Genomic DNA, 7,747 nt, shown 5'->3' with positions numbered 1-7,747 from the left:
AGGCCAGTAAAATCATTGACAGATGGGCTATACTAGGGGAAGGGTAATTGGCAGGCCTTAAACCTGTCATTGAGTTGGGTGTCTACCCCAAGCATATGAAGACTTCCCTTGGCAGAATGAGTAGATAAAAACAATTTGTTCTGCAGGCCATGAATGTGGCTGAAGCAGGTGCTGTGGAGTGCTTAGAAGTTGGTCTGACATCTAAGACATGAAGATCATCCCCTACACTCCAGGCCATTGCCAGTTGTTCTCTCTCTCTCTCTCTCTCTCTCTCTCTCTCTCTCTCTCTCTCTCTCTCTCTCTCTCTCTCTCTCTCTCATCTCTCTCTCTCTCACATCTCTCATCTCTCTCTCTCTCACATCTCTCATCTCTTTCTCCCATCTCTCTCTTATAATAGCTTTTTATTTTTCAAAATACATGCAAAGATAGTTTTCAACATTCCCCCTTGCAAAGCCTTGTATTCTAAAATTTTCTCCTTTCCTCTCAGCTCCCCTCTCCCCTAGACAGCAAGCAAACCAATATAGATTAAACATGTGCCATTCTTCTAAACATATTTCCACATTTATTATGCTGCAAAAAAAAATCAGCTCAAAAAGGAAAAATGAGAGGAAAAAGCAAGCAAGAAAAGAACAAAAAAGGTGAAAATACTATGTTGTGAATCTCCACAGTGCTCTCTCTGGATACAAATAAGCTTTCTTCATCATGACTATTAAAAGTGGCATGAATCACTTCAATGTTGAGAAGAGTCACATCCATCAGAAGTGATTATCACATAATCTTGTTGTTGCTATGTACAATATTCTCTTAGTTCTTCTCACTTCACTCAGTATCAGTCCATGTAAGTCTCCCAGGCCTCTCTGAAATCATCCTGCTAATTGTTTCTTATAGAATAATAATATTCCATCACATTCATGTACTCTTAACTTATTTTCCAACTGATGGGCATCCACTCAGTTTCCAGTTCCTTGCTACTACAAAGAGGGCTGCCACAAACATTTTTGCACATGTAAGTCCCTTAGAGACACTGCTGGATCAAAGGCTATGCACAGTTTGATAGCTCTTTGGGCATTTGTAAGTGTTTTTTTTTTTGTAAAACAAATATACAACTTGGAAGGGATTTGAAGGAAAATTGTATCATAAGCTGATTTTTAAAAAAAAATAAGTGGCTACATAAAGTTTAAAAGGCAAGTAACAATAGAAAAAAATGTTTTCTGGTACAGGACCAGCAGTATACAAAATAGTATACAAATACCTGGGTAATACACCCTTTTTTCTATAGTGCAACTTAAAGTACATATTATTAACTGTCCATAGTCCATGCAGAGTTACATCTCAACACTTCAACAACAACATGCTGACAGTTCCTAAAGGTAACTACTTCTTTAAAAAAAAAGGAGAAAGACATAACCCAGATGTTCCCTCATTTGACCTACTCCATCTAAGTTTAAATGTGCAGAAGAGCTTAGATATGTTCTGAATAAGATAACACAACATATTTTACTTGATCAATTTTCCAAAATGAAGTTTCAGAACACGGTAGATAAGGGAAAGAAAAACACAGAGGAATGAAGTCCTAATTATGGCATATGCATATCCTTTTTGACAGTGGTAGGGGCGGGGGAGAGAGTTTTACAGAAAAATTACAAAGAAAAGGCAAATAAACAATTTTGTACAAGAAATTTCACCCATTCTTTACAATGTCTTCACTTTGCTGTCATCATTTGTACAAACTCTTCATGGCTTACTTGACCATCCCCATCAGTATCTGCTTCCTTGATCATTTCATCAACCTCTTTGTTAACTTCTCTCCAAGATTTTGTTATCACACAGCAAAATTCTGCTGCACTACTATAACCATTGCCATACTTGTCAAATACACGGAATACTTCTCTAATTTCTTCTCCATAGTCTGTCTTTCATTTTTTTTGCCATCAGATTCAGAAATTCCGGAAAGTCAATTGTGCCATTACCATCTGCATCTACTTCATTAATCATATCTTGTAACTCAGCTTCTGTGGGGTTCTGCCCAAGTGACCTCATTACAATTACAATTCCTTTGTTGTTATAGTACCATCTCTATCCTTGTGAAATAGTAAAAAGACTTCTTTGAATTCTGCAGTCTGCTCCTCTGTCAGCTAATCAGCCATGCTGTTAGAGTGGCTAGAGCCCAAGTTCCTATCAAACAACCTCTGAGCTTGGTGGCTGCACGCACATTCCCAGTACTAGCTTTTAGAACCAGATCTCTCAGATCATCTCATACAACTTCCTTATTTCATAGATGAGGTCCCCAAGGCCTAAGTGGTTAAGTGATGTAAGTGTTCAAGATCCCAGAAGTACTATGGAACAAAGTTGGAATCTGAAGCTGGGTCTTCTGGGTTGGATTAGACTACGCTCAATGTGGGCATCTTGCTATCTAAAACTGCTGTACCCTTTTCTCCCCACTAGGAATAGAGATGCTCCAGAAGCCCAACCTTATGGAAATTAACACAGTTAACTTTGGTACTTTACTCTGAGGATGAGTTTTCTGATCGATAGGGCAAAAATTATTTCAACCAATTACATCTAGCTGATTCATATCTCACGGCATACTTAGAATAGGCACCTTACCATTTGGCAGAAGTTTATTCCATCCTCCTTTTACTATCCCTTCTGCCTCTCATTTTTGCTTGGAGAACAATAATCAGATCAACGACTATCTTTGTTCCTTAGTAATTTGTAACTATCTACTACCCAGTGGTTGCCCAGTGGTTCCATTCATTATCTCTATAACCCTAGATCAAAACTCCCTTCTTAGAAGAACTCCTCTGTATGTTTTGTATACTCTTATTACAATGTAAACCTGAAGATGGGGGCCATTTTGCTTTTATATTTGTAACTTTAGCATCTCTCACAATACTTGGCATACTGATTGATAGTGAGAGACTTGATTCCAATTCAAATACAAAGTCCTTGCTAACTGTGAAATGGATTTTTGTTTCACATGCCAAGTAATTTCACAAAGAATGCCATTAAGTTTAACATGAAGCACCATACGACAACTAGCTGATGGTAGCAATATAAATAATAATAATGCATATTTCAATAGTATTTTAATGTTCAAAAAAGACTTTGCTTTAAAAAAAAAAGGTTTGCTGATGTCCTCTGATTTTTATTCCATGGGTACTTTGCTTTGTAACCAACAAATGATTTAGCAAAATTGTCCATATCTGACAGTGTATGCAACATTACACTATATAGTCTTTTCCTTCCCACCCCACCTTCAACTGGTCCCTGAAATTAATTTGAATTTCATTTCCTTTTAGTGTTGTTTTTATTTACATCATTGTGATCATTGTGTATACTATACTCATGCTTCTCTTTACTTCATGTGTTAAAAGTTTATATGAATATTCCCAGGATTCTTTGAATTCCTCATAGTTTCAAATTTTTTTTTATCCAATGGTATAGTCCCTTAAGTATAAATGTCACAATTTATTCAGCCATTCTCCAATTGCTGGGCATTGATTTTTGTTGATACTTTTTAGTACTATAAAAAGTATTGTGCTGAATATTTTGTTTTATGTGGAATCTTCCTATCTTTATCCTACTTGGACTATCTGCTCAGTAATGGTATCTTTAGTTCAAAGGATAGAAATAGTTAAATAACATTTTTTGCTTAATTTCAAATTGACTTTAAAAATGGTCAGGTAAATTGTAGCTCTATCAAGAGTGTATTAGCGCACTTGATTTTCCATAGCTCTCACAATATTGACTATGACAGTATTTCAAATCAATCAACAAGCATTTATTAGGCACTTATTGTGTGCCAAGCACTGCGCTAAGTGGTAAAGATATGAAAAAAGGGGCAAAAACATAGTCCTTGAGCTCAAGGAGCTCACATTCGAATGGGAGAGACAACATGCAAACAGCTATATACTTACAAATATAGACAGAGTAGATGAAAAGTAATCTCATGAGATTAACTAACAGTAAGGAAGATCAGGTAAGACCTGTAGAATGAGGGATTTGAGTTGGGTCTTTATCTCCCTTCATTTGTAGAACTTTCTTTTTTCCCACTTTAGTATTTTATTTTTTTCTATTTACATGCAAACATAGTTTTCAACCTTCACTTTTGTAATATTTTGAGTTCCAAAATTTTTTTCTCCCTCCCTTCTTTCCTTCTCTCCTCCCCAAGACAGCAAACAATCTGATACAGGTTATACATATACAATCATTTTAAACACATTTCCACATTAGTCATATTGTGAAAGAAAAATCAAAACAAAAGGGAAAAACCACAAGAAAGAAAAACCAACAATAACAAAAGGTGAAAATAGCATGCTTTGATCTGCATTCAGTTGGATGCAGATGGCATTTTCCATCCCAAGTCTATTGGAATTGTCTTGCATCACTCTATTGCTGAGATGAGCTGTCTTTCATAGTTGATCATCACATAATACTTGTTACTTGTCACATAATCTCCTGGTTCAGCTCACTTCACTCAGCATCAGTTCATGTTAGTCTTTCCAGGCTTTTCTGAAATCAGCCTGCTCATCATTTCGTATCAAACAAAAATATTCCATAACATTCATATACCATAACTTATTCAGCCAGTCCCCGATCTATGGGCACCCAGTCAATTTCCAGTTTCTTACCACAACAAAAAGAGCTGCTACCTTTTTGCACACATGGGCCCTTTTTCCTCTTTTATGATGTCTTTGGGATACAGACCCAGAAGTGTCATTGAGCTGAGTCTTAAAGGAAGTCCTACCCTCTATAGGAGATAGAGGTGAGAAGTGAGAGCAGTTCCAAATTGAAAAGAGCTAGTTTGCTGAAACGGAGTGTTATATCTGAAAAACAGCAGGAAGGCCAATGTTGCTAGAATACATGAAAGTGAGAATTTGAGAAATATGAAGAAATAGCTCAAATTATTTTATCTTTATTAGTGATGTGTAGTATTCATATGGTTATTGATAGCTTAAATTTCCTATTGTGAAAACTATTCATATCTTTCTTTATGAGATGCAGGTTTAGTTTTTTTTTTTTTTAAAGAAAGCTAGACAGTACTTTTTATAATATCAAGGAACTGGAAACTGAGTGGATGCCCATCAATTGAGGAATGGCTGAATAAATTATGGTATATAAATGTAATGGAATATTACTGTTCTATAAGAAACGACCAGCAAGATGATTTCAGAGAGGCCTGGAGAGACTTACATGAACTGATGCTAAGTGAAAGGAGCAGAACCAGGAGATCATTGTACACGGCAACAAGATTGTGTAATGATCAACTCTGATGGATGTGGCTCTTTTCAACAACAGGATGATTCAGGCCAATTCCAATAGACTTGGGATGGAAAGAATCATCTGCATCTAGAGAGAAGACTCTAGGGGATGAATATGGATCACAACATAGTATTTTTACCTTTTTTGTTATTGTTTCCTTGCTTTTCCTCATTTTTTTTCTTTTTGATCTGATTTTTCTTGTGCAGTATTGATAAATGTGGAAATATGTTTGGAAGCATTGCACATAATCTATATTGGAATACTTGTTGTCTGGAGGAGAGGGAGGAGTAGAAATGAGGGAGAAAAATTTGGAACACAAGATTTTGCAGGGGGTGATTGTTGAAAGCTATCTTTGCATGTATTTTGAAAATAAAAAAGCTATTATTAATTTTTTTTTAAAAAAAGAAAGCTAGAGATCTGGATAGAAAGACTTAGAGAAAAGCAGAACTGGGATGGCCAAAGAAAAGTGTGTAGTATACCCAGAGTATGGTTCCCTAAAAGGAATCTTGCATGGATCCCAGACCCCTTCAGTGAATCAAATAGTTCCAGAGATGGCCATGGCAGAGGCAGTGGTGGAGTGTCCTAGAGTGCTTTGGGCAAGCTGAGTATTATCAGAGCACATTCTAGAGCCATTGTAAAATGGTGGTAGGAGAAATACAGAGGAGGTATCGAATAAACAGAGGCATTTCTGGAGCAAGCCTCCAGGACACAGTAGAATAGTTCTTGGATAATGATAAGAGCCCAGCCTGAGTAAAGAAGTTCCTGTACTATAAAGCAAGAGTTACAGGTAAAGAACAAGGTACAAAGCCATGATCATGAAAGATCCAACTTTGTTCTTGCCCGGCAATATGAATCATCTGGATTGTATAGGTTCAGGGAAGGGAGTCGACTCTCCCATGATCTCCATTTCTTTTCTTCTCTATGTGTGAGGTCCAGATGAAGGAGGGAGAGTGAGGATGGGAGGAATGCCTCACCTTTAGTGATCTACACCAAGTTTAGAACACTCAGCCCATTCTAGGGGTAAGTTGCTAAATAGTCAAGAACCAGACTATTGAATTGTTTACTTTCCGTATTATCATTTTTATTTTCCTGGGACACACTGAATCTCTACAATACCATATGTGTGTTCTAATATGGAAATTGAATGTGTGCTTATTATTTCTTTGGGTAGTGTTTCCTCACTTCTACATTCTTAATAATCAATTCTGCTCTGTTTTGTGTATGTTTTGCAAAGAGATAAGATTGTGGTGCCATCTGGGGAAAATAGGGTTGAGGGAAGGAGGTTTAGAGCAGCTTAAAATATTTACATCTTCATAAAACCAAGGATAAATAAATATTCATTATGAGAGGAAAGATATATTCCATAGAACACTTTAATCAATTTCCCTGGCTCTTTTGCCATAGAATCAGGATATTCAGGACTAGCCTATGAGAGACATATATTGAGGAGAGAATGACAGCTGCAGGAGGAGAAAACAGGTTGGGGTTGTGGTGAACCTGGAGGCACGCTCCTGCCCCCTTCCCTCATCATTCTTGGTTGTTAGTGAGATGATGATGGTAAGAGCTCAATCTATTTTTATTTTCCCCTCTCTACTTAGCCCTCCAAGGAGGAACAAAATGTGCCTACTTTTATTGGTTGATCATTCGATTGAATCTTTAATTGATCCTTGACTATGTTCCCAGTATTGTACTAGGTGCCAAGGAGGATATAAAAAAATACCCAAAGTTATGGCCCGGAGAATTTACCATTATAAGTAGAATGAGTTCAGCAACAGTGAAGAGACCATTGAATAAATAGCAGGCTAGTTTAGTGTATTACCTAACAGTTGTGCAACTTCAGGCAAGTAACTTAATTTCTCTTGACCTCAGTTTCCTTCTCTGTAAAATGAGAGAGTTAGACCCAGCAGTCTGGAAGATCCCTTCCACTTCTGACATTTGGCATTACTTGGGTAATTACTTGGGTATACACCATTGCACACGAGAAGTACTCAGTGAATATTACTGATTGCCTGCTTTGAGAAAGATCCGGCACCTTGTTCAAGGTTATCCAAGTTGCCCTCTGGAGGTACACTTATGGGATAAAAAGGAAAGAGATTCATTTTTTGAAAGGATTAATATACTGATAGAGTGGAGAATTACTAGCGGGACGATATATTGGCATATCAGCAAAGCATTTGCCAAAGCACTCATAGTAACTATCCTTAATGAAGAAAAGCATGATAACAATAACCAGATTCCAGTGTGGCACTCTGAAGTCTCCAAAGGTCTTTACCTATAGTGTCTCATTTGATTTGCAGTACAGCCCTATAAGGAAGATGTTATTGCTATTTTCCATTTGAAGAAACTGAGGCAAGCTAAGTGACTTGGCTAGGGTCATATATACCTTATAAGTGTTTGATCCAGAATTTGAGCTCTGATCTTCCTAAGATGTATTCACTTCACAGTCTAGCTGCTGTTACTATAGCAAGCGCACTGACCAGAG

General features: G+C 37.1%; 1 pseudogene; it reads right to left on the bottom strand.

Moving 5' to 3' along the window:
* Window positions 1–1,648: 1,648 nt before the first annotated feature.
* On the bottom strand, window positions 1,649–2,147 carry LOC141548723 (calmodulin-like; annotated as a pseudogene).
* Window positions 2,148–7,747: the final 5,600 nt, after the last annotated feature.

This window comes from Sminthopsis crassicaudata, chromosome X, assembly GCF_048593235.1.
Source record: "Sminthopsis crassicaudata isolate SCR6 chromosome X, ASM4859323v1, whole genome shotgun sequence".
In the NCBI taxonomy this organism is placed as follows: Eukaryota; Metazoa; Chordata; class Mammalia; order Dasyuromorphia; family Dasyuridae; genus Sminthopsis; species Sminthopsis crassicaudata.
Note: the sequence above shows the minus strand (reverse complement) of the source record. Positions and strands in the feature narration are given on the sequence as shown.